General features: G+C 48.8%; 1 protein-coding gene across 1 annotated transcript in view; it reads right to left on the reverse strand.

Moving 5' to 3' along the window:
* Positions 1–18,578, reverse strand: part of ADAR (adenosine deaminase RNA specific) — a 38,755-nt gene extending 20,177 nt beyond the window's left edge. Inside the window, exon 1 of the mRNA XM_081112210.1 lies at positions 18,530–18,578. The gene's annotated coding sequence lies outside the window, so the exon portion shown is untranslated. The remainder of the gene's footprint in view (positions 1–18,529) is intronic.
* Positions 18,579–19,691: the final 1,113 nt, after the last annotated feature.

Below are 19,691 nucleotides of genomic sequence, written 5' to 3' on the forward strand. Positions count from 1 at the left end.
TGTTGCGATCTATTTGTATTCACCTGGAGGAAATATAGGCATGACAGAATGTTAATTAACCGGCAAAAAAAGCACGCTGCAGAGGAACATGCATGCTAGAACGCCCCATGTTGCAAACACAAGAAAAACCCATGAATATGTGCGTGGGTGTGTGTGTGCACACGCTAGAATGCGCACAGAAAAAGGGACACATACATTTGTTAACAATTGCTATTTTAGGGAAAGATTAGAGGGAGGTTATTTTTTCTTACTTGCCCTCCCCAAGTCCCCTGAAAGACAAGCCAAGCCAATCCACCCCTTGAGAACAGCCATTTGCAGAACCACTGAATGGGAGCGAGGGCAATAAAGTGGGGAACCACCTCAGGTCGGCCATTCTTAAATCCCTCCATCGCCACTCACCTGCTCTGGTCTACGTATCATGAAAACGATGGAACAAGCCATTTCACATTCACTGCCCTGCAAACCTGCACTTCAATCTCGTCTCATATATTTAGCATCAAGAGACGAGCCCCCACTTTTACTACGTGGGCTCCATAGAGAAATACATTGATATGTGTGAAAAGCTGCTTTTCCTTAAGTGCCTAATTCTTTTAAAGAAAATATAAATAAAAAAGAAAGATATATATGTATATACGTATGTTTGTGTATATATATATGATCATGGTTATAGTTATAAAGCCGTATGTGCTTTGGCTTTATGTAGTCAAAACTCAGAATTATACGCTAAAAAGGGTAAGTTTTACTGTGTAAATTTACCTCCATTTTTAAGATATATATAAATACATATACATGTATGTATATACACAAGGTGGACGAAAGTAGGTTTACAGTTGTAATACAAACAAATAATACAAGAGTAAAGCCTGCCTGGTGTTGCTTGGTGGTTAAGCACCGACACATGAACCAAGAGGTCACCGGTTCGACTCCTCGTCAGGGCACATGCCGGGGTTGTGGGATCGATCCCCGGTTGGGGACGCACAGAAGGCAGCTGGATCAATGTTTTTCTCTCTAAAATCAATAAAGACATTAAGCCCTCGGACCAAAGGGTCCCGGGTTCGATTCCCGTCAAGGGCCAATGCTCTATCCACTGAGTCAAACCGCTAGGGCTGTCCTTTTATCTTTGTGGGTTTTTCCCCTCAGAATAAAGCTAAAGGGATGCATACAGTATATATGCAGGCTTTTGCTTAGCACAACGCGTCTGAGATCCACCTACACTGTTGCATGTGTCAGTCCGTCCTTCCTTTTTTTTGGCCACGCAGCAGTCCATTACATGGATGTACGCCACTGTGTGTGTCATCACCTGTGTAAGGGCATTGCTTTTCCAGTTTTTAGCGACAATGAATAAAGCTGCTATCAACGACCTCCTAAGGGTAAGAAGGGTGGTTTTCACTTCCCAAACGCCTTCAGGAGGTGCAGAGGATGCTAAAATGAAGCCTGTTGTCCAGGGGGCTCCAGGAGGGGTGCGGCCGAGCACCCGAGGTCCAAGCCGAAGGGGAGGCGGCTTTGCCTGGCCCTGGGCTCCGGCCTTCCCCCCACAAGCCTGTTCCTCCCACTGCCCCGCACGGCAGAGCTGGTTACCCCGACAGACAGGACTGCAACAGCCGTTCCGCCGGGCAGAGCGCACACAGCACGCGAGGGCGCGCACACTAGTTACCGGCTGAAACGCGGACGGTGGGCCCACGCCGGAGCTCAGGGCCGCCCTTACCTGCCTCAGGTCCATGGCGCCCCCCGAGGCATGACCAGGCAGCGCGACCCTCCCCCAGGTGGCGTGGGTTTCCAGGGGCCAGGCTTCTGCTCGAGGCTCCACAGGCGCGGGGGGCTTCGGGGCGTCCGAGTAGCCGGACAGGAAGCTCCTGGGCGGGGAGGGTGAGCGGGTTGCGGAATGGCTCCGGTTCAATTTCACTTTCGTTTCCCCGGAAGGACAGCCCCTTTGGAAACTTTGGGCCGCTCTGGGGGCGGGGCTCGGGCAGCTCTGGGGGCGGGGCTCGGGCAGCTCGGGGGCGGGGCTCGGGCAGCTCGGGGGCGGGGCTCGGGCAGCGCGGCCTGCAGCCGCTGGTTTCGCGCGGATCACAGCCTAATCCCTCCTGGCAGAACCGGGCAGGGTGCTGTTTCTTTAGGAAAACAGCTGTAAATACCGAGCGCAGGATGCCCCGCCACCCTCTCAGGACGCCAAGGGCTGAAGTAAAGGAAAACAAAGGCACCAGGAAAGAGGCGGGGCGCAGTTCAAATGGCTGACGTCCCCACTCCTGTTCCTTGAATATTATCAAGGACAGGAGCCAGCAGGAAGCTGCTATGAACGTCCTCCTGCGGGTGAGAAGGGAAGCCCTCTCCATGCAGATCTCCTTACTCCTCACAACAGCTCTGCGGGCAGGCCTAAGTCCCACGTTACAGATGCGGAAAACCAGCTTTCCAGGTCTGACTGTGGTCACACTCGCTGGTTATGCTGTGACTTTCTAAACGTTCACTGTTATCTAGATCAGTGGTTCTCAACCTTCCTAACGCCGCGACCCTTTAATACATTTCCTCATGTTGTGGTGACCCCCAATTTCATTGTTACAAATTGAACATAATTAAAGCATAGTGATTAATCACAAAAACAATACGTAATTATATATGTGTTTTCCGATGGTCTTAGGCGACCCCTGTGAAAGGGTCGTTCGACCCCCAAAGGGGTCGGGACCCACAGGTTGAGAACCGCTGCTCTAGAAGAAGCGATTCAACTGGTTTCATGATCATGCTCTGCGTCTGCTATTTTGTTCAAGATTCTATCGATCAATTCTAGTGCTCAACACACCCTCACCTGTGAACATTTTCTTTTTCTGTGTTTAATTTTATCCCCACTGCTTTTGAGATTTACAAGGCAGTCCCTTTAGGGCAGTGGTCGGCAAACTGTGGCCCCTTGAGTGTGGCTCTTCCACAAAATACCACGTGAGGGCGCGCAAGTACAGTGCGATGGAAACTTCGTGGCCACACTCAAGGGGCCAAAGAGCCTCATGTGGCTCGCGAGACGCAGTTTGCGGACCACTGCTTTAGGGCATTATCACCAGCAGATGCCCTTCTCCACTCTCCTTTTTTAAAAAAAATATATAAATTTTTAGTGATTTCAGAGAGGAAGGGAGAGGAAGAGAAAGAATGAGAGAAGGAATCAAGGATGAGAGAGAATCACTGACCGGCTGTCTCCTCCATGCTCCCTCCTAGGGATCGAGCCCTCACCAGGAATCGAACCGTGACCTCCTGGTTCATAAGTTGAGGCTCAACCCGGCCGGGCTATATATCTGCCTTCAGAGCTACAGTCTTTTCTGGGCAGGGAATAGGTGTCACATCCCCATATCCCTGGCATGCGACTTTCTAAATAAGCTCCTCTTATAATTTGAGTTTCTTGGTTCTGAATTCTTTCTTTGCTGAACTTCAGTACTGAGGTCTGGTAACATTCTGGTGTCACGTCACCACTAACAACAACCGAAATGTCTATCAAAAATACAATGCATAAATGATGGCAAATGTCTAGGATGGAACCCTATATAATAAAAGGCTAATATGCAAATAGACTGACCAGTGGAAAAACCGAACAAGTGATCTCTATGACGTGCGCTGACCATCGGGGGGTGTGCGCGGAACATGGCAGGTGTCGGCCGCAGCGGGATGGTGGAGGTAAGCGGGGGTGCCAGCCCAAGGCGGGGTGCCGGTGGCTGTCATGGGGTGAGCCTCTGGTGGTGACTGAAAATTCCTTGCTCCTGAACACTGTGTTGTCACCCGGTGCTGCACCTGCTGCCGATGCCTGGTGCTGGCCCCGATCGCTCGGCGCCTTCAGTGGGTGCAAGCGGCAGCTGCCGGCCCTGATCGTCCCTCAGGGCTTCTCCACCTCCCCGTGCTCCTGAGGGGTGATCGGGGCTGGCAGCCACCTCTCGCACCCACTGCCGGCACCGGCCCCGCTTGCACCCACAGTTGGTGCCAGAGCCGCTGGTTTCACCCACTGCCAGCTGCTGGCCCTGATCGCCCCTGAGGGCTTCTCCACCTCCCCCTGGACCTAAGGGGCGATCGGGGCAGCAGCCACTGCTTGTACCTGCTGATGGCGTGGAGCAATTGGGGCCAGCACCAGCAGCGGGTGCGACTGGGGCTAACGCCATCAGTGCATGGGAGTGGTGGTGGTGGGAGCGGGGCTGCTGGCAGATAGGAGACTAGGGGCTGTGGCGGGAGGAGCTACGTGGGGGTGCGGAGGATGGGCCGAGACCCGCCCCCATGCCCACCACAGCCTCGTGGCCCACAGCTCCTTTCAAGGTGCACGAATTCATGCACTGGGCCCCTAGTATTATACAGCAATAAAAATGGGAGAACTAGAACCACATGCAACAAAATGAGTAATCATCTAAACATGATATGGAGGGAGAGAAACCACAGACATATTATATGGTTCCATTTACATAAAAGTCCCAAACCGGGCAAAACTGCATAAAAGACAGGATGGTGGTTACCTGTAGGGAGGATGGGTTGGGGGTTTGACTGGGAAGGAGTGTGCTGGGTGCTGGTGATGTTTTAGCTCTTGGTTTGGGTGGTGATTACATCTATGGTTGCTTTCCAGTAGTTCATTAAGTTATACACTTACGCTCTAAGCTGTACGTCACAATTTATAAGGCGAAAAACAAGAACAAACCCCCACTGTAACCATTCCAGCCTCTGTTCCCACATTCTATTTTCCATTTAAGTCAAATGAGTTATGTCTTACCTCTTCTTCCTTGCCTCCGGGCTGAACAATTCCACAGCCCTTAATCCTCCTACAAGAATGTTCCAGAAAAGTCTTAATCACTGCTGTTGTGCAGGGGAAAGTGCACGGCTGCTGCCCCCATCCCTTTTAAGCAGATGGAAAATTTGTTTCCTAAGCAGAGGGTCAGTTTGTTCCCTGAAAGAACAACTACCCTTGTCATTTAATCTTAGCAGCTCAAGTGACTGTGGACAGTCTTATTCATACACATTTCATCCACCCCACTCCCCAGTAATTGTTTCAGCTCCCACAGGGTTGGGAGGTAGTGACATGGTGACATAACCCTTCGTGCTATTCTACTGCAGGGACTTGATGCATCGGATGAAGCTCTTTACACCGAAAGTAACAGGTTGATTAGAGAAAATTTCAGAAAATACAGACAAGCAGTCAAAATGATCCCTACCCCTTCCCTGTTAGTTCATCAGTGCCTTTCCTTCCGGTGTTCCCTGCGCACAGCGGCACCAGGCGCACGCTGGCGCTCCTCTCCTGATGCGGGTGCTCACCTCCCGGGGGTCTGAGTGCCTGCTGCCCCGCTGTGCGGGAACCGAGGGCTATCTGCTAACCACCACCTACATGGCTAAGAGTTCCCATCTAGAATGAGGTGCGCATAAAAAGCCCTCACTGGCAAGCAAGGCTTTCGCACAGCATGGCGAGCTCTGGCTCCATGTGAGCGAGCCTTCAGGGCCCTGGACTTCCCCCCGTTATGGAGGACGATATCATCTGGCTACTGAGCTGGTTTTCGTTTCCAATTCCTGCTATTCTTGCCTTTTCCCTGTAAGGAACTGTTGCTCTGGCTTGTTGTGGCTCCTCTGTTTAATCTCACTGTGTGCAGGGATGAGCATTTACAAGTCTTTTCAGCCTACAATTTCCTATAACCAGACTACTGCACATATGGGCTACATCCAATCTAGCTCCCTATGGTGACGCAGATGTCTGCAAACTCCTTCAACATTTGCTCATACAGTGATCCTGCAACAGAAATGTATTGCCTGTGAATGCATGCTACTAAACTTGCAACGTATTATCAAAAAAAGTAATAAGTAACTGTTATTTTTAATTACCAGGCTATTGTTTTAGAAAGGATATGCACATAAATAAACTCACCTTCTTATATTTAGTCCTAGGAAATACATAATAAGCAAATTGTAGAGTTGTGAGGACAAATTTAATGGCTTCCTTTTTTGTTGTTTCTTTTTGCTTTTTTTTTTTTTTTTAAATATATTTTATTGATTCCCCTACTGAGAGGAAGGGAGAGAGATAGAGAGCCAGAAACATCGATGAGAGAGAGAGACATCAATCAGCTGCCTCCTGCACACTCCCCACTGGGGATGTGCCCGCAACCAAGGTACATGCCCTTGACTGGAATCGAACCTGGGACCTTTCAGTCCGCAGGCCGATGCTCCATCCACTGAGCCAAACCGGTTTCGGCTCTTTTCGCTTCTTTATCGTTGGGTTTTTATTCCGCTGCAACAGTTACTGCTACATCAACGTAATTTCAAAATCTCAGGGCCTTCCCATAGTAACCCCATTTGCTTTGATAAACTGTGAGGCTTTCTGCAGACAGACTAGTGAGTTGCCTAATTGGCTGAGTAGGGCTCCACAGCTGTATTTATGCTGATATATATACTCTATTGATGTTAATGATTAGACCGGCTTTTATTTTTTGGACTGGCTTTTGACAAGAAACAAGAGATGCCTCAGGTATCCCCAGAAGAAACAGGTCTCCAAAAGTGGTTAAGTGCCTGTACCCTAAATTATCCGGTAAATGAAAAAAGAAAAGTGGTATTTTGTAATTACCTACTAGAGGCCCGGTGCACAAAAATTTGTGCAGGGGGGGGGGAGGGGGGTGTCCCTCAGCCCAGCCTGTGCCCTCTTGCAGTCTGGGACTCCTCGGAAAATGTCCACCTGCTGGCTTAGGCTCGCTCCCTGGGGGGATTGGGCCTAAGCTGGCAGTCAGACATCCCTCTGGCAGCCCGGGAGCCATCAGGGGATGTCCACTTGCCAATGGGGAGCAGGCCTAAGGTGCAGTCGGACATTCTTAGCGCTGCTGAGGAGGCAGGAGAGGCTCCCACCACCACCGCTGTACTGGCAGCCATCAGCTTGGCTTGTGGCTGAGCAGAGCTCCCCCTGTGGGAGCGCACTGACCACCAGGGGGCAGCTCCTGCATTGAGTGTCTGCCCCCTGGTGGTCAGTGTGTGTCATAGTGACCAGTTATTCCCAGTCATTCTGCTGTTAGGATCAATTTGCATATTACTCTTTTATTATATAGGATAGAGGCCTGGTGCATGGGTGGGGGCCAGCTGGTTTGCCCTGAAGGGTGTCCAGGATCAGGGTGGGGGTCCTGCTGGGGTGCCTGGCCAGCCTGGGTGAGGGGCTGATGGCTGTTTGCAGGCTGGCCAAGCCCCCCAGCAGGGACCCTCACCCCATGAGGGTGTGGCCATCCTGGGTGAGGGGCTGACGGCTGTTTGCAGGCTGGCCACAGCCCCCAGCCACCCAAGCTCCCAGTGGAGGCTGGCTGGAAGCAAGTATCTGGGATTTATTTATCTTCTATAATTGAAACTTCGTTGCCTTTAGTGGAGGCTACAGCCAGCCAGGACAGGCAGGAAGCTTGGCTTCCTCCATTACCAGGGAAAACAAGCCTCCTGCTTGCTCCAGCTCCCTGCCACCATCTTGGTTGGGTTAATTTGCATATAGTTGTTCTGACCGGCTGGTGGGTGTGGCTTGTGAGTGTAGCAGAGGTATGGTCAATTTGCATATTTCTCTTTTATTAGATAAGCAACCAGGCATTATGATGGTAGGTATCTATAATAATAAAAGTGTAATATGCTAATTAGGCTGGATGTCCTTCTGGAAGACCTGGACAAAGCCAAGGCTGCGAGGGAAGCCTGGGTCCCTGGTGCCAGAGGGACACTGGTGCTGGCAGCCGGGAGAAGGAAGGCCTACTCTTGCACAAATTTCATGCATTGGGCCTCTAGTTATCATATATTAAGGCTATCATATTAGTAATAGTGTCAAAACAATACTAACAATGGCTAACAGGCCTCTGCTGAATATTTTACATGTAAGTTTAAACAGATAATGTACACTTAGCCTCATAATAACCCCACAAGATGACCCTGCAACTTGTGGTTTTATGCATTAAGCTCTGACACCCTTCACCTGCCCTCCTACGCTAGGTTGGTCTGGCATATACCACCTGACTGCCCTCTAGTTCGGCTCTGACCACAACAGAGAGGTTCTGCTGAGTCAGGGTCCAAAGGGGGGCCTCCCAGTCACTTTTTCTTCTCTCCCTCTTCTCTCTGACCCAGCCTGTGAATGGCTGGGCTGAGTCCCACCTTCCTGCCAGGGCAATGCTCCCAGGTCCATGCTTGTAGGAAGCAGCGGGACACGTGCAGCCTGTTGCAGGCAGGCCTGCTGGCAGCTGCTGCCTGAGTTCTGCAGTGCTTTCTAGGGAAACAGGCCGATTTTACCAACAGCTAACTGCAGAAAGCCAATTTGCCAAATGGCCAATTCTCTAAATAACCAATTTACTAAGCAACCAATATGCTGCATTAACTTTTTTCTCACAGCTCTTGTCTTTGTCTTCCTTTTTTTTTTTTTTTTTAAAAAAAGGCATTTTAGGATTAAAATTTTTTCCCCTTTATTGATTTTTAGAGAGAGAGGAAGAGGATAGATAGAAACATCAATGAGAGAGAAACATCATCGATTGGCTGCTTCCTGCACGGCCCCCAATGGGGATTGAGCCTAAAACCTGGGCATGAGCCCTGATCAGGAATCGGGGAATGGAACCAGGGACCTTCTGGTTCAACCGCTGAGCCACACCAGCCAGGCTCGTCTTCCTTTTTTCAATTCTGTCTTCATAATAGTATTAGAGGAAATGTACGCTGCCCGTCTCCTTATTGCTGTAGAACTGGAAACTCCTGTAGAACTGATTCTCTGGGAATTGACCTAGAGCCATTTCCTGGTGTTTACAGTCTTCTTTCCAAAGGGAATGAACAAGGCTTTGCTATTCCTAACATCAATTTTTTTTCTTTTTTGGTTAATCCTCACCCAAGGACATTTTTTCCATTGATATTTTTAGAGAGTGGAAGGGAGGGTGAGGGAGAGAGAGAGAGAGAGGGAGGGAGAGAGAGAGAGAGAGCGAGAGAGAGAGAGAGAGAGAGAGAGAAACATTGATGCAAGAGAGACACATCCATTGGTTGCCTCCTGCATGTGCCCTAAGGGGGAGCCGGAGATGGAACTTGCAACCCTTTGGTGCAGCTCTAACCACTCAGAACACTGGCCAGGGCCTAACACGTATATTTAAAAGCATTACCTTCAGCACTGACAAGTTCACAATAACTTGCATCTACACACACAGAGGAGAAGGCGCGTGAAGACAGTGCAGAGAGAGATTTGAAGATGCTGCCCTTGAAGACTGGAGTGATGTGGCCACAAGCCAAGTAATGCAGGCAGCCACTAGAAGCTGGAAGAGGCAAGGAATAGATCTTCCCTAGACAGAGCCTCTGGAAGGAGCACAGCCCTGGGACACCTCAATTCGGCCTAGTGATACTGACTTCTGACTTCTGTCCTCCAGAACATGAATGACCTTCTGGACGAAGCCGGGGCTGCAAGGGAAGCCTGGGTCCCGGGTGCCAGAGGGACGCCGGTGCCGGCAGCCAGGGGAAGGAAGGCCTACTCTTGCACCAATTTTGTGCATTGGACCTCTAGTACGTACATAATGTATAAAGCCCACACACTTAGACAAGATAGCACATGCGTACACAGTGCTCCTGTGGGTCAGCACTGTAGTTTATCTTTTAATCCTCATGACCATCTTATGAAAGATATGCACGATTACTGTCCCCATATTACAGAAGAGGAAGCTAAGGCAGAACAAAGCTATAGAGGCTGTTCAAGGTAACAGCTGGCGCTTTGACTCCAAAGTGGGTGCTCTTGGCCGTGGCACTGAGCTCCCCACTAAAAGTACAGTCAGTAAAAGGCAATCCACAAAAAGGAGGCACCAATGCCCATCAAACATTTGGTGAGATGTCCAATCACACTAACAATTAAGGCCATGAAAAGGTGATATTATTACATTTTCATTCAGAAAATCAGCAATTAAAGAAATGCAATTTCTCAGTGCCGGCTGGGGGTTCCATAGCTGCCTTCACAATGGAACCTGCACTCTAGGAACCCACCTGGCCCCCTCCAAAATGTTCTCACATACGACCAGGTTACCTCTCATCTCCTTTCTGTAAATCCATTAGTGGCTACCCATCGCTCTTTGGATAAAGGCTCAAGTCCATAACAAGGTCTGCAATGTGCCCCCACTCCATGGCCACGCCTACCCTAATCACACTGCACAAAAGGCACGTCCACCCTGTTTGCCCAACAGCCACAGAGCACTCCTGCGGCCTCGTAGGAAGCTTTCTTCATAATCCTTAGCACTAGCTGTAGTGACACACCTGTATGATCATTTACGTTGTAGTGTCTTTCTTTCCTGAACAGAACAAGTCTTGTAACCCCAGGACCCAGCACAGTGCTTGGGCTGTAGAAGGTACTCAGCAGCCCAGCCGGCATGGCTCAGTGGTTGAGTGTGGGCCTATGAACCAGGAGGTCACTGTTCGATTCCCAGTCAGGGCACATGCCTGGGTTTCGGGCTCGATCCCCAGTGGCGGGCATGCAGGAGGCAGCCGATCAATGATTCTGTCTCATCATTGCTATTTCTATCTCTCTCTCCCTCTCCCTTCCTCTCTTAAATAAAAACAGATATATATTTAAAATATAAATACATATCGCATAGAACTTGCCCTTACGAAGCTCAGTATGGTAACAGAAACAGTCATGTAAACAAATTGAAACATGATGTGATAAGGCCACAGGGTACCACTTCACAACTACCAGAATGGCTAAAATAAACCCAGATAGCGAGTACTGGTCAGGACATGGAGCAACTAGAGCTCTTGCGCACTGCTGATGGGAATGTAAAATGGTACAAGCAACAGGAAAACCGCTTGGCAGTTTCTCCTAAGGTTAAATACATAACTACCCTACGACCCAGCAACTGTGCACCTGATACAGAAAAATGAAAAGAAATGGCCATAAAAAGACTACAAGAATTGCCATAGAACCAGGGGTAGGAGAAAGGGAATGGGGAGTTGCTTTTTAATAGACGCAGGGTTTCAGATTTACAAGATGAAAAAGTGCTGGAGCTGTTTCACAGTGTGAATAAACATAACACGATTGAACTGTACCTTAAACATGGTTATGATGGTAACAATAATGTTTATAGAGCTTTATTCTTAACTAGAGGTCCTTTGTGCATAGTGTGTGTGTGTGTGTGTGTGTGTGTGTGTGGCAGTCCCTCAGCCCAGCCTGCACCCTCTCCAATCCGGGATCCCTCTCGCAATCCAGGACCGCTGGCTCCTAACCGCTCACCTGCCTGCCTGCCTGCCTGCCTGATCGCCCCTAACTGCTTTCTCCTGCGCCCGCCCCCCCCCCCTTTGTCCGAAGAATGTCCGGTCTAATTAGCATATTACCTTTTCATTAGTATAGATAGCCTCAAACTGGAAACAAACCAAATGTCCATCAACTAACTGATGAATGAATAAACTATTGAGGTATATTCATACAGAAGTTACTGACACACGCAACATGGTTTAACCTCGCTGGAAGAAGCCACGCACAAAAGTACAACCCATTTACTTTAAATTTTAGAACAGGCAAAACTAACGTCCGACGATAGACATTAGAACAGTGGTGGCCCTTGGGGATGGTGGTGACCAGAAAGGCACACGAGGGAACTTTCTGGGGTGATGGCGATGTTTTATTCTCTTGGTTTGAAAGGTGATTAAATGGATAGACTATATATTTGTCAAAATCCACTGAATAGCACACATAAATGATGTGCTATTTATTGCAAAAAGAGTTAGGGGAACAATGGGGTAAGGGCACAGGAAGAGGCTAAATTCATCATCTTGGCTACCACTCATCATCTGGGCTACACACACATTCGGCAGAACAAGAATACTTCCTTAAACCAGATCAACAGACACAGATAAACACTTTCATGCAGCAATTTATGGAAATGCTAAGAACATTAAGATCATCATGAGAAGTACACATGTATGTGAATCTCAGTTTCGTGGAGCAAGCTTTGATATTTTGATCAATTATTTTTAAAAAAATATTTTTATTGATTTGAGAGAGAAAGGGAGAGGGAGAGAAAAATAGAAACATCAATGATGAGAGAGAATCACTGATTGGCTGCCTCCTGCACACCCCCTCCTGGTGATCGAGCCCACAACCCGGGCATGTGCCCTTGACTGGAATCAAACCTTCAATCAGCAGGCCGATGCTCTATCCACTGAGCCAAACTGGCTAGGGCTTGATCAATTATTTTAAAAAGGAAAAATATGTCATGTTTGCACTAATGCAAAGACCTTTAAAATGAAACACAGACCATTATCTAATTCAAACTGATTTTATGTAAAACATTACTTAATATTTTCATCAAATATCTTGTCATAATCTGAAATAAAACTAAAAATTAGCTTTTAAAGTAATAGGTCAAAAAGCTAACTATGAAAGACTAGAATACAGAATGAGGAAAAAACATTTTAAAGCTTATAAGCAAAGGAAGAAAAATTAAAAACACAAAATATGTCTACATAAAAATGAAAAATATGTATATCTGATGATAAAGCCAAAATTATATGGCAAACACAAAACTGGAAAAATATCCACAGCAAATAAAGTTTTTTTGTTTGTTTTTTTATAATGAACATATACTCGTGTTTTTTAGAAAATTTGTATAATTTATAAAAATAACACAAGGGACCAGACAAAAATTTTAAACACAGAAATTAAAAAAAAAGATAAAAATGGTTAATAGGCATATGCAAAGAGTTCAAACTTAAACATAACAAAAATGCAAATTAAAATGAGATGCCATTTTTCAATTCAGCTAAGATTTTCCTTTTTTAGTTACCACACCCAGTCCTGGAAAGGGCAGGGAGGGCCAGCGGAATGGGCGGGCACTGCAGGGTAAACTGGCATTCACTTTTCAGGGCAGCCAATCAGGACTAAGCACCACAAGAGGGCGGGGCCTGATGTTTGGGGGTGAACGTGGGGTTAAACAGCAGCCTGTCACCTCAAGTCTTTACAGTATTTCCATGAGAACTTTTCTTTTGTGTTAAAAGAAACAAATGGGAACCCCCCACCTCCTTTGGTTGCTGTTGCTGGGAGGGGAGCATGACATGAATGGCGTTCTGCAAGGCACCGCAACAACCGGGAAGATTTGGGACCTCCCTGGGCGAGCGGGAAGGGCAGAGTTCACTCCGGGCCGCAGGCCCCCCATCCAGCTCTGCACCCCCGAGCAGGGCGGCTTTGCCTGGGGAGCAGTGGTGGGGGCAGCGGAAGCACCCTGAAGCAGCTTTGGGAAAGGCAACGTGCAGATCAGCACGTAGAACGTGGCTGCATTGGGAAACCAAGCAACAACCCAATTATATATATAATATTTGATTTTATTAGTAGCTGTAACTGTACAACCCTAAGCAAAGGTCAGGAAGGAGACACACATCGGGCTATTATCAGTAGCTCTACTTCTGGAGGATGAGGTGAGCTGGATGGAGAGGTCTCATTTCTTTTATATTTTTCTAACCTGGAATTATTTGTCATTATTATTATTATTATTACTTAGCCTTTCTTGAGTGTTCTGGTACTTAAAAAGAAAAATGTTTGGAAGTGCACAAGGTTTGATCCCAAAACCCTGGTCAAAGAATGAGTTGTTATTTATAAAGGGTTTAGAACAGTGTCTGGCATATTGTAAGTGCTCAAGAAAATGATTTAAAAAAAAATAAACAAGGAAAAAGACTCAAACTATAGAAAAAGCCTTCACATACACCCATCGTCATCTGGAAAGGCTTGAGGGAGTGCATCTCACGGGGAGGAACTTCCAGGGGCTTCTCCTGGGACTTGACCCTCGGCCTCTGCAGGTTCAGACATGCACCTGGGGGAGAGGCTCTGCCCTTCCAGGATGGACCACGTGGAACCTGAGTCCACGGACATTTACAGGATGGACCACATGGAACCCGAGTCCACGGACATTTACAGGATGGACCGCGTGGAACCCGAGTCCATGGACATTTACAGGATGGACCGTGTGGTACCCGAGTTCACAGACATTTACAGGATGGACCACGTGGAACCCGAGTCCACGGACATTTACAGGATGGACCGCATGGTACCCGAGTCCACGGACATTTACAGGATGGACTGCATGGAACCAGAGTCCACGGACATTTACAGGATGGACTGCGTGGTACCCAAGTTCACAGACATTTACAGGATGGACCGCGTGGTACCCGAGTTCACAGACATTTACAAGATGGACCACGTGGTACCCGAGTCCACGGACATTTACAGGATGGACCGCGTGGAACCCGAGTCCACGGACATTTACAATGAGAACTGTATCAGGTAGATCGGAATCCTCATCAACACCACGCCAGCATGTTCTCGCTGTGGGCAGATTTTCATTCATTTGTTTGATAACATTTATTAAGCACATACTATGTGCCTGGCACTGTCCTAGGCCTTAGCGATACAGCAGTAAACAAATGAAAATTCATTTCCTATTATTTTCATGAAGCTGATGTTCTAGTGAGAAGACAGGCAATAAACATAAATATATCATGTCAACTGGCTGCGTGTGCTATGAAGAAAAGGCATGGCAGCTAAGCATGGGGGGGGGACACACAAAGCAAAGGCCACCTCTGTTCTCGAGGGCTCTCAGTCTAGAGAACTGACCAGTTTGGACAACAAACAAATCAAACCCACGGTTGAGTTGTGTTGAGGTGTTTACGGGAGCACTGAGAAGGGGTGCTTCATTCATCGATGGAGGCCAAGGAAGGCTTCTGGAAGGAGAGGCCTCACCTGAAACCACAAGGAAGACAGCCATTGGCTTCTAAGGGGAGGGCAGCCCAAAGGGCAGATGCAAAGGCCGGGAAGGGATGGGGAGCACGATCGATGCCACAACAGAACAAGTGTGTGAACGACAAACAGCAGTGGATTCTTTCAGCTGGAAGGCTCTGGTAGGGCCTCAGAGAAGCGGGATATGAGTGCACATACAAGCACATGCATGTAGACACACACGCTTAGTGTAGTCATCTGCTGTTTTTGCCTGCTGAGTACTTCTGTACTTCCGCATCCCATGTGGCTATAGAGAGGTAGTTTATTCCTTCGTCCCAGGAAGTGGGCCTGTGGCACAGACCTGTCCCATCCGTCACAGATCTTTCCCAAATATTTAATTTTGCAACAAACTAGTATGTACCTGTCCACGGTGATTAGCTTAAATGCCAGAAGACAGCTCCAAGGTCATAGGCTGGGGGCTGCCAGTAGCCAGACTTTTCAGTATGTGTAGAGAGAACAGCAGGAGAGACTGAGGCTAATAAACCAAAAGGAGGAGAGAAAGGCAGGGCCAAGAGAGTCCTCATGACTTCATTTCAGCCTCATGATCCAGCCATGCCTGAAGCTCAACTTTGTATCTCCTAGTTAAATGATCAAAGAGGGGACAATAGCCGGGCCAGCATGGCTCAGTGGTTGAGCATCAACCTATGAACCAGGAGGTCATGGGGTTTTTTATTTGTTTGTTTGTTTTGATTCTTTTTAAAAAAAATATATTTTATTGATTTTTTTACAGAGAGGAAGGGAGAGAGATAGAGAGCCAGAAACATCGGTGAGAGAGAAGCACTGATCAGCTGCCCCCTGCAAATCTCCCACTGGGGATGTGCCCGCAACCCAGGTACATGCCCTTGACCAGAATCGAACCTGGGACCCTTCAGTCCGCAGGCCTACGCTCTATCCACTGAGCCAAACCGGTTTTGGCGGAGGTCATGGTTTGATTCCCAGTCAGGGCACATGTCCAGTTTTCGGGCTCAATCCCCAGTGGGGGGCATGCAGGAGGCAGCCAAGAAATGATTCTCAGTCATTACAGATGTTTCTATTTCTCTTTCCCTTTCCCTTCCTCTCTGAAATCAATTAAAATATACATATATATGAAAACCCATTTTTGCTTGTTAGTTTACATTGGTTTTCTGCCATTTGCAACTAGATTAATATACCCCCTTTTGGGGAAGGTACTTCACTGTGTGTGTGGTAGTGGTGGGGTACAGAGGAAAAGGGAGGATGGGTTATGTCAGAGGGTTTCTCCCATCAAGCTTGATGAAGATGGTGAAACAGGTGGCTTCCAGGTATCCGAGAGGACACAGAAGCGGCAACAAAAGCTCTTTGGAGTATAAGTCGCCGGTAGTATGGATGGGTTCTATAAACCTGGGGAGTTCCTAATAATTCACCACACAGCCTTAAGTCATCTTCACACAGAGCCAACAGAAAATACCAAAAAACGCTAAAAATATTACCTATTACTTAAACCCACTTTGCTATTCCCACATTAATGTACATCAGTCACAGATCTTGCCCAAATATGTAATTTTGCAACAAATTCGTATTTTGAACTCTTTATCCCCGATACCAAACATTCATCCAGTGTTCTCCAGTTAACTCAAGCAGCTGTAGCCACTACGGTCCAAGTCTAACAGATGTTACAGCGAAATAAACGACTGCATCTCAAGAGATCACCATAGAAGCCCAAAAGCTTAGATCCTGTTGTTCACACATCTTAAAGCTCTAATCAGTTGGTCACAGATAATAACATCAATCTTGGCCTCAAACACAGCTTTAAATCTTTAAATCCACGAATCAGAAAGATGCTCGTATTACATATAGCTGGGCTTAAGGGAGCCTTTGTGTATTAAGCAATGGGTCTCCTTCTGGCAGAAATAACAATACCTTCAGATTTTTTCTTTTTTCCACGGGCATTTACCAAATACCTATTGCGTGCCCATGATCCCGGCACTGTGTGCCCATAAGCCTTCCCTGTTTTTTTTCTTGGTGAAAAAGCCAAATCTGGTTCCACATCTGGACAACGCTGGGCAAAATAAAAAATAATTTATCACTGGACAATTTGAGATATTCTTGCAGCAAATACCGGCCCTCTACTCTCCTTATGCCTCCCTTCCCCCATGACACAGGACCACATTTCCAGGACTCTGGCCACTGAAAAATAACAAGACCCAAACTACAAGCCTGAGGGCCTGGGTTCCAGTTCCAGTTCTAGAATCCAGTTCAAGATTCTAGAATCAGAATCTTGGCCAAGACTCACCTTTTGCATCTGTAAAATGGGGATAAAAATCATTGCTCTGGATTGCTGTTGGGATTAAATTAATTAGCACCTGTAAAGTGCTTGGTACAGTGTAAGGCACCTAACAAGTGCTCAATGAAAAGAAGCTATTATTTAATACGAATAAAGTGAGGCCTTAACCTCTTTCCAGGTCTAAAATGTTGAGGTCTATAGTAGAGAGATTATGTGTTTTGAGATCCACCCTTCCACCTACCCCCACCTAGCCACCCAGCCCAAGTATGCTTTATCATATCTGGCAGAATAGCAAACATCCAAAATAGCAAAACGTTCCCCTGTTTCTCAGGCAGCTGTAGCAATGGGAAACCTTCAGAGGGAGGGAGCACGTTCAAGAGCCTGGGGGCTGTGCCCTTACTATTAATAGTGAGACACTTCAAATGGTGACGACAACCCTGCCAGGTAGACATAATTACCCTCCTTTTGTAGATAAGACCACGTGGGGGAAGAGGGGCTCACTCAATGTCACGCCGGTGGTAGAGGGCGGACCCCACTCCAAAGTTCATGCCCCTTCCCCCCGTTTCCCTGCGCCCCCTGCCCCAGCAAGCACTCAACTGTTTGTCAAAGAATGAAAAAGTGAAAAGGATATTCCAGGACCTTTGAAGCGATGGGAACAAGCCTTCTCTGGTAAAGAAAGAAGTTGGCACCATCACTCTCATTTGCTCAACAATTTAATGCTCCTGGGTTCTCTGCTTCCAATGACCTATTCCAGCAAATCGGGGCTCCCTCGCAGGCCACGGCCACGGCCGCGGCGCAGGCCGGCATCCTCCTTTAGCTGCCGCGACTCTGCGCCCTCCGCAAACCACGCACCGCGTTGAAAATCCAACGACAGGTGTCTCTCTTTGAAAGGCAAGTTCCCCCAACTCTGACACCAACTCGGGTAGCACCTGCAGCCGGCTTACCGTCTAATGGGCGCCAGAAGCAAGCCCAGCAGGTGAAGGAAGGGGAGGTGACGCAACGAGGCCTCCCGCGCCAGGGCCCGGCCGGAGCGGAGCGCGGCAGCCGTGACCCCCGCAACGGGCTCCCCACGGCGGCCGCCTACGCCATCCCTGCGTCAGGCAGGGCCCGGGCGGCGGATGCTACTACCCCCGGGGTGCGGCGCGGGCCTCCGCAGCCAGGACGCGGCGGCACAGGAAGGCGCGCACCAGGGCCAGTCCCGGCGCCTCGCAATCTAGTCACTCCCCGAGGCGAGAGGGGAGCCAGGGCCTTTGGTACCCAACTGTTGGGCACCACCTGGCACGCGCGCCCGAGCATCCGTGCGCAGCCTCAGCTGCCCGCAGCCGCGCACACACGGGCGCGCACACGGACGGCACCCGGGCCCCGGCGCCCGCCTCCCTGCCGGGCTGCAAGCCCAGCCGCTGCCCCCAGACCCGCATCCCTACCCGGCCCCGCGACCACCCTCGGAGCCCACGGGGGAACCCACGCGGGAGCCCACGCGCCACCCCTCCCATCCGTGTCCGAGCCCGGACAGGCGGCGCGAGCCGGGCGCCCGGCCCGGGGGGGTGATGGCGAAGAAGGAAACGAGCTCTTACCGGGGCCTGCAGTTCTCCGGGACGCAGCCCACGGCGGAGCTGCCACGGCCGCCCGGCTCTCCCCCCGCCCGCCCCCACCACGTCGCTCTCTACCTTCGGCCGGGAATCAAAGGCCCGGGCGCGGCTTGGTGACATCACTGGCGCGCCGCGCGTGGGAGGCGCACCACGTGATCCCTCCCTCTTTTGTTTGCGTCCTAGTTAAGCGGGGACGTTGTTGCTCCGTCTTCCCTGCGTTTTCGCGGATCTGTTAGTGGCAACGTGGGCACGAAGGGGAGGCGGTGCCTGGGTGCATGTTTGCTCAGAGCCCTGGTTAAACGCCTCAGTCCTTTATAACGCAGCTGGGCCGAAGGCCTGGGCGGTCTGTGGGTACCATAAACGTGATCTCGATGGCCCTGGAGCACACAGAATCAGTCAGTAATGCACTATCATCAGTAGTCCTTGGAAGCCCGTTTATATTAAATTATTTTAAAAGTTATGTGATGCACACACCCCCCTACCTCTCCATCACCCCAACCCAAGAACACAGTATCCGTGGGCTTTCATCTACACTTTTAATGTCCCAAGGCTTAAAATATTAACCCGTAACTTTCCTCTACTTATAAGGGGTCCCATCCTTCCTCACTGTCTCCCCCTCAGAAGTCATTTCCATATTTGCATTTGCACAAGACGTAGTCAACTCTTACTTTACTTTCGTTTCACATTTATGAGTATTATTATTATTATTGTTAATCTTCTCCTGAAAATATTTTTTCGCCATTGATTTTTAGAGAGATGGAAGGGAAGGAGGGAGGGGGACAAAGAGAAACATTGTTTGGGATCCAACCTGCAACCCAGGCATATGCTCTGGACTAGGCATCAAACCCGGACTCTTCAGTGTTTGGGCCGAGGCTCTAACCACTGACAACACCGTCCAGGGCTGATTTCTTCCTTTGAGCTCAGAGTACTTATCCAGGCTGTTATTATTTAGATAAACTTTAGAAGCGTGGAACTGAACGTCTGCTTTGGTTTGTCCCATGTCCCTTCTGTCCCTCTAGTAGCAGAACCCCCTCTTTCTTGTGAGGAATCTAACTGATTGGGCTGACCCGCCCCTCTTCAAGGCGGTCTTATGACCTAGATCTGGCCAATCAGAATCCTCTTCCACTCTTCTGCTTCACAGATTAGC

This window comes from Myotis nattereri, assembly GCF_964212035.1.
Source record: "Myotis nattereri genome assembly, chromosome: 18".
Classification (NCBI taxonomy): Eukaryota; Metazoa; Chordata; class Mammalia; order Chiroptera; family Vespertilionidae; genus Myotis; species Myotis nattereri.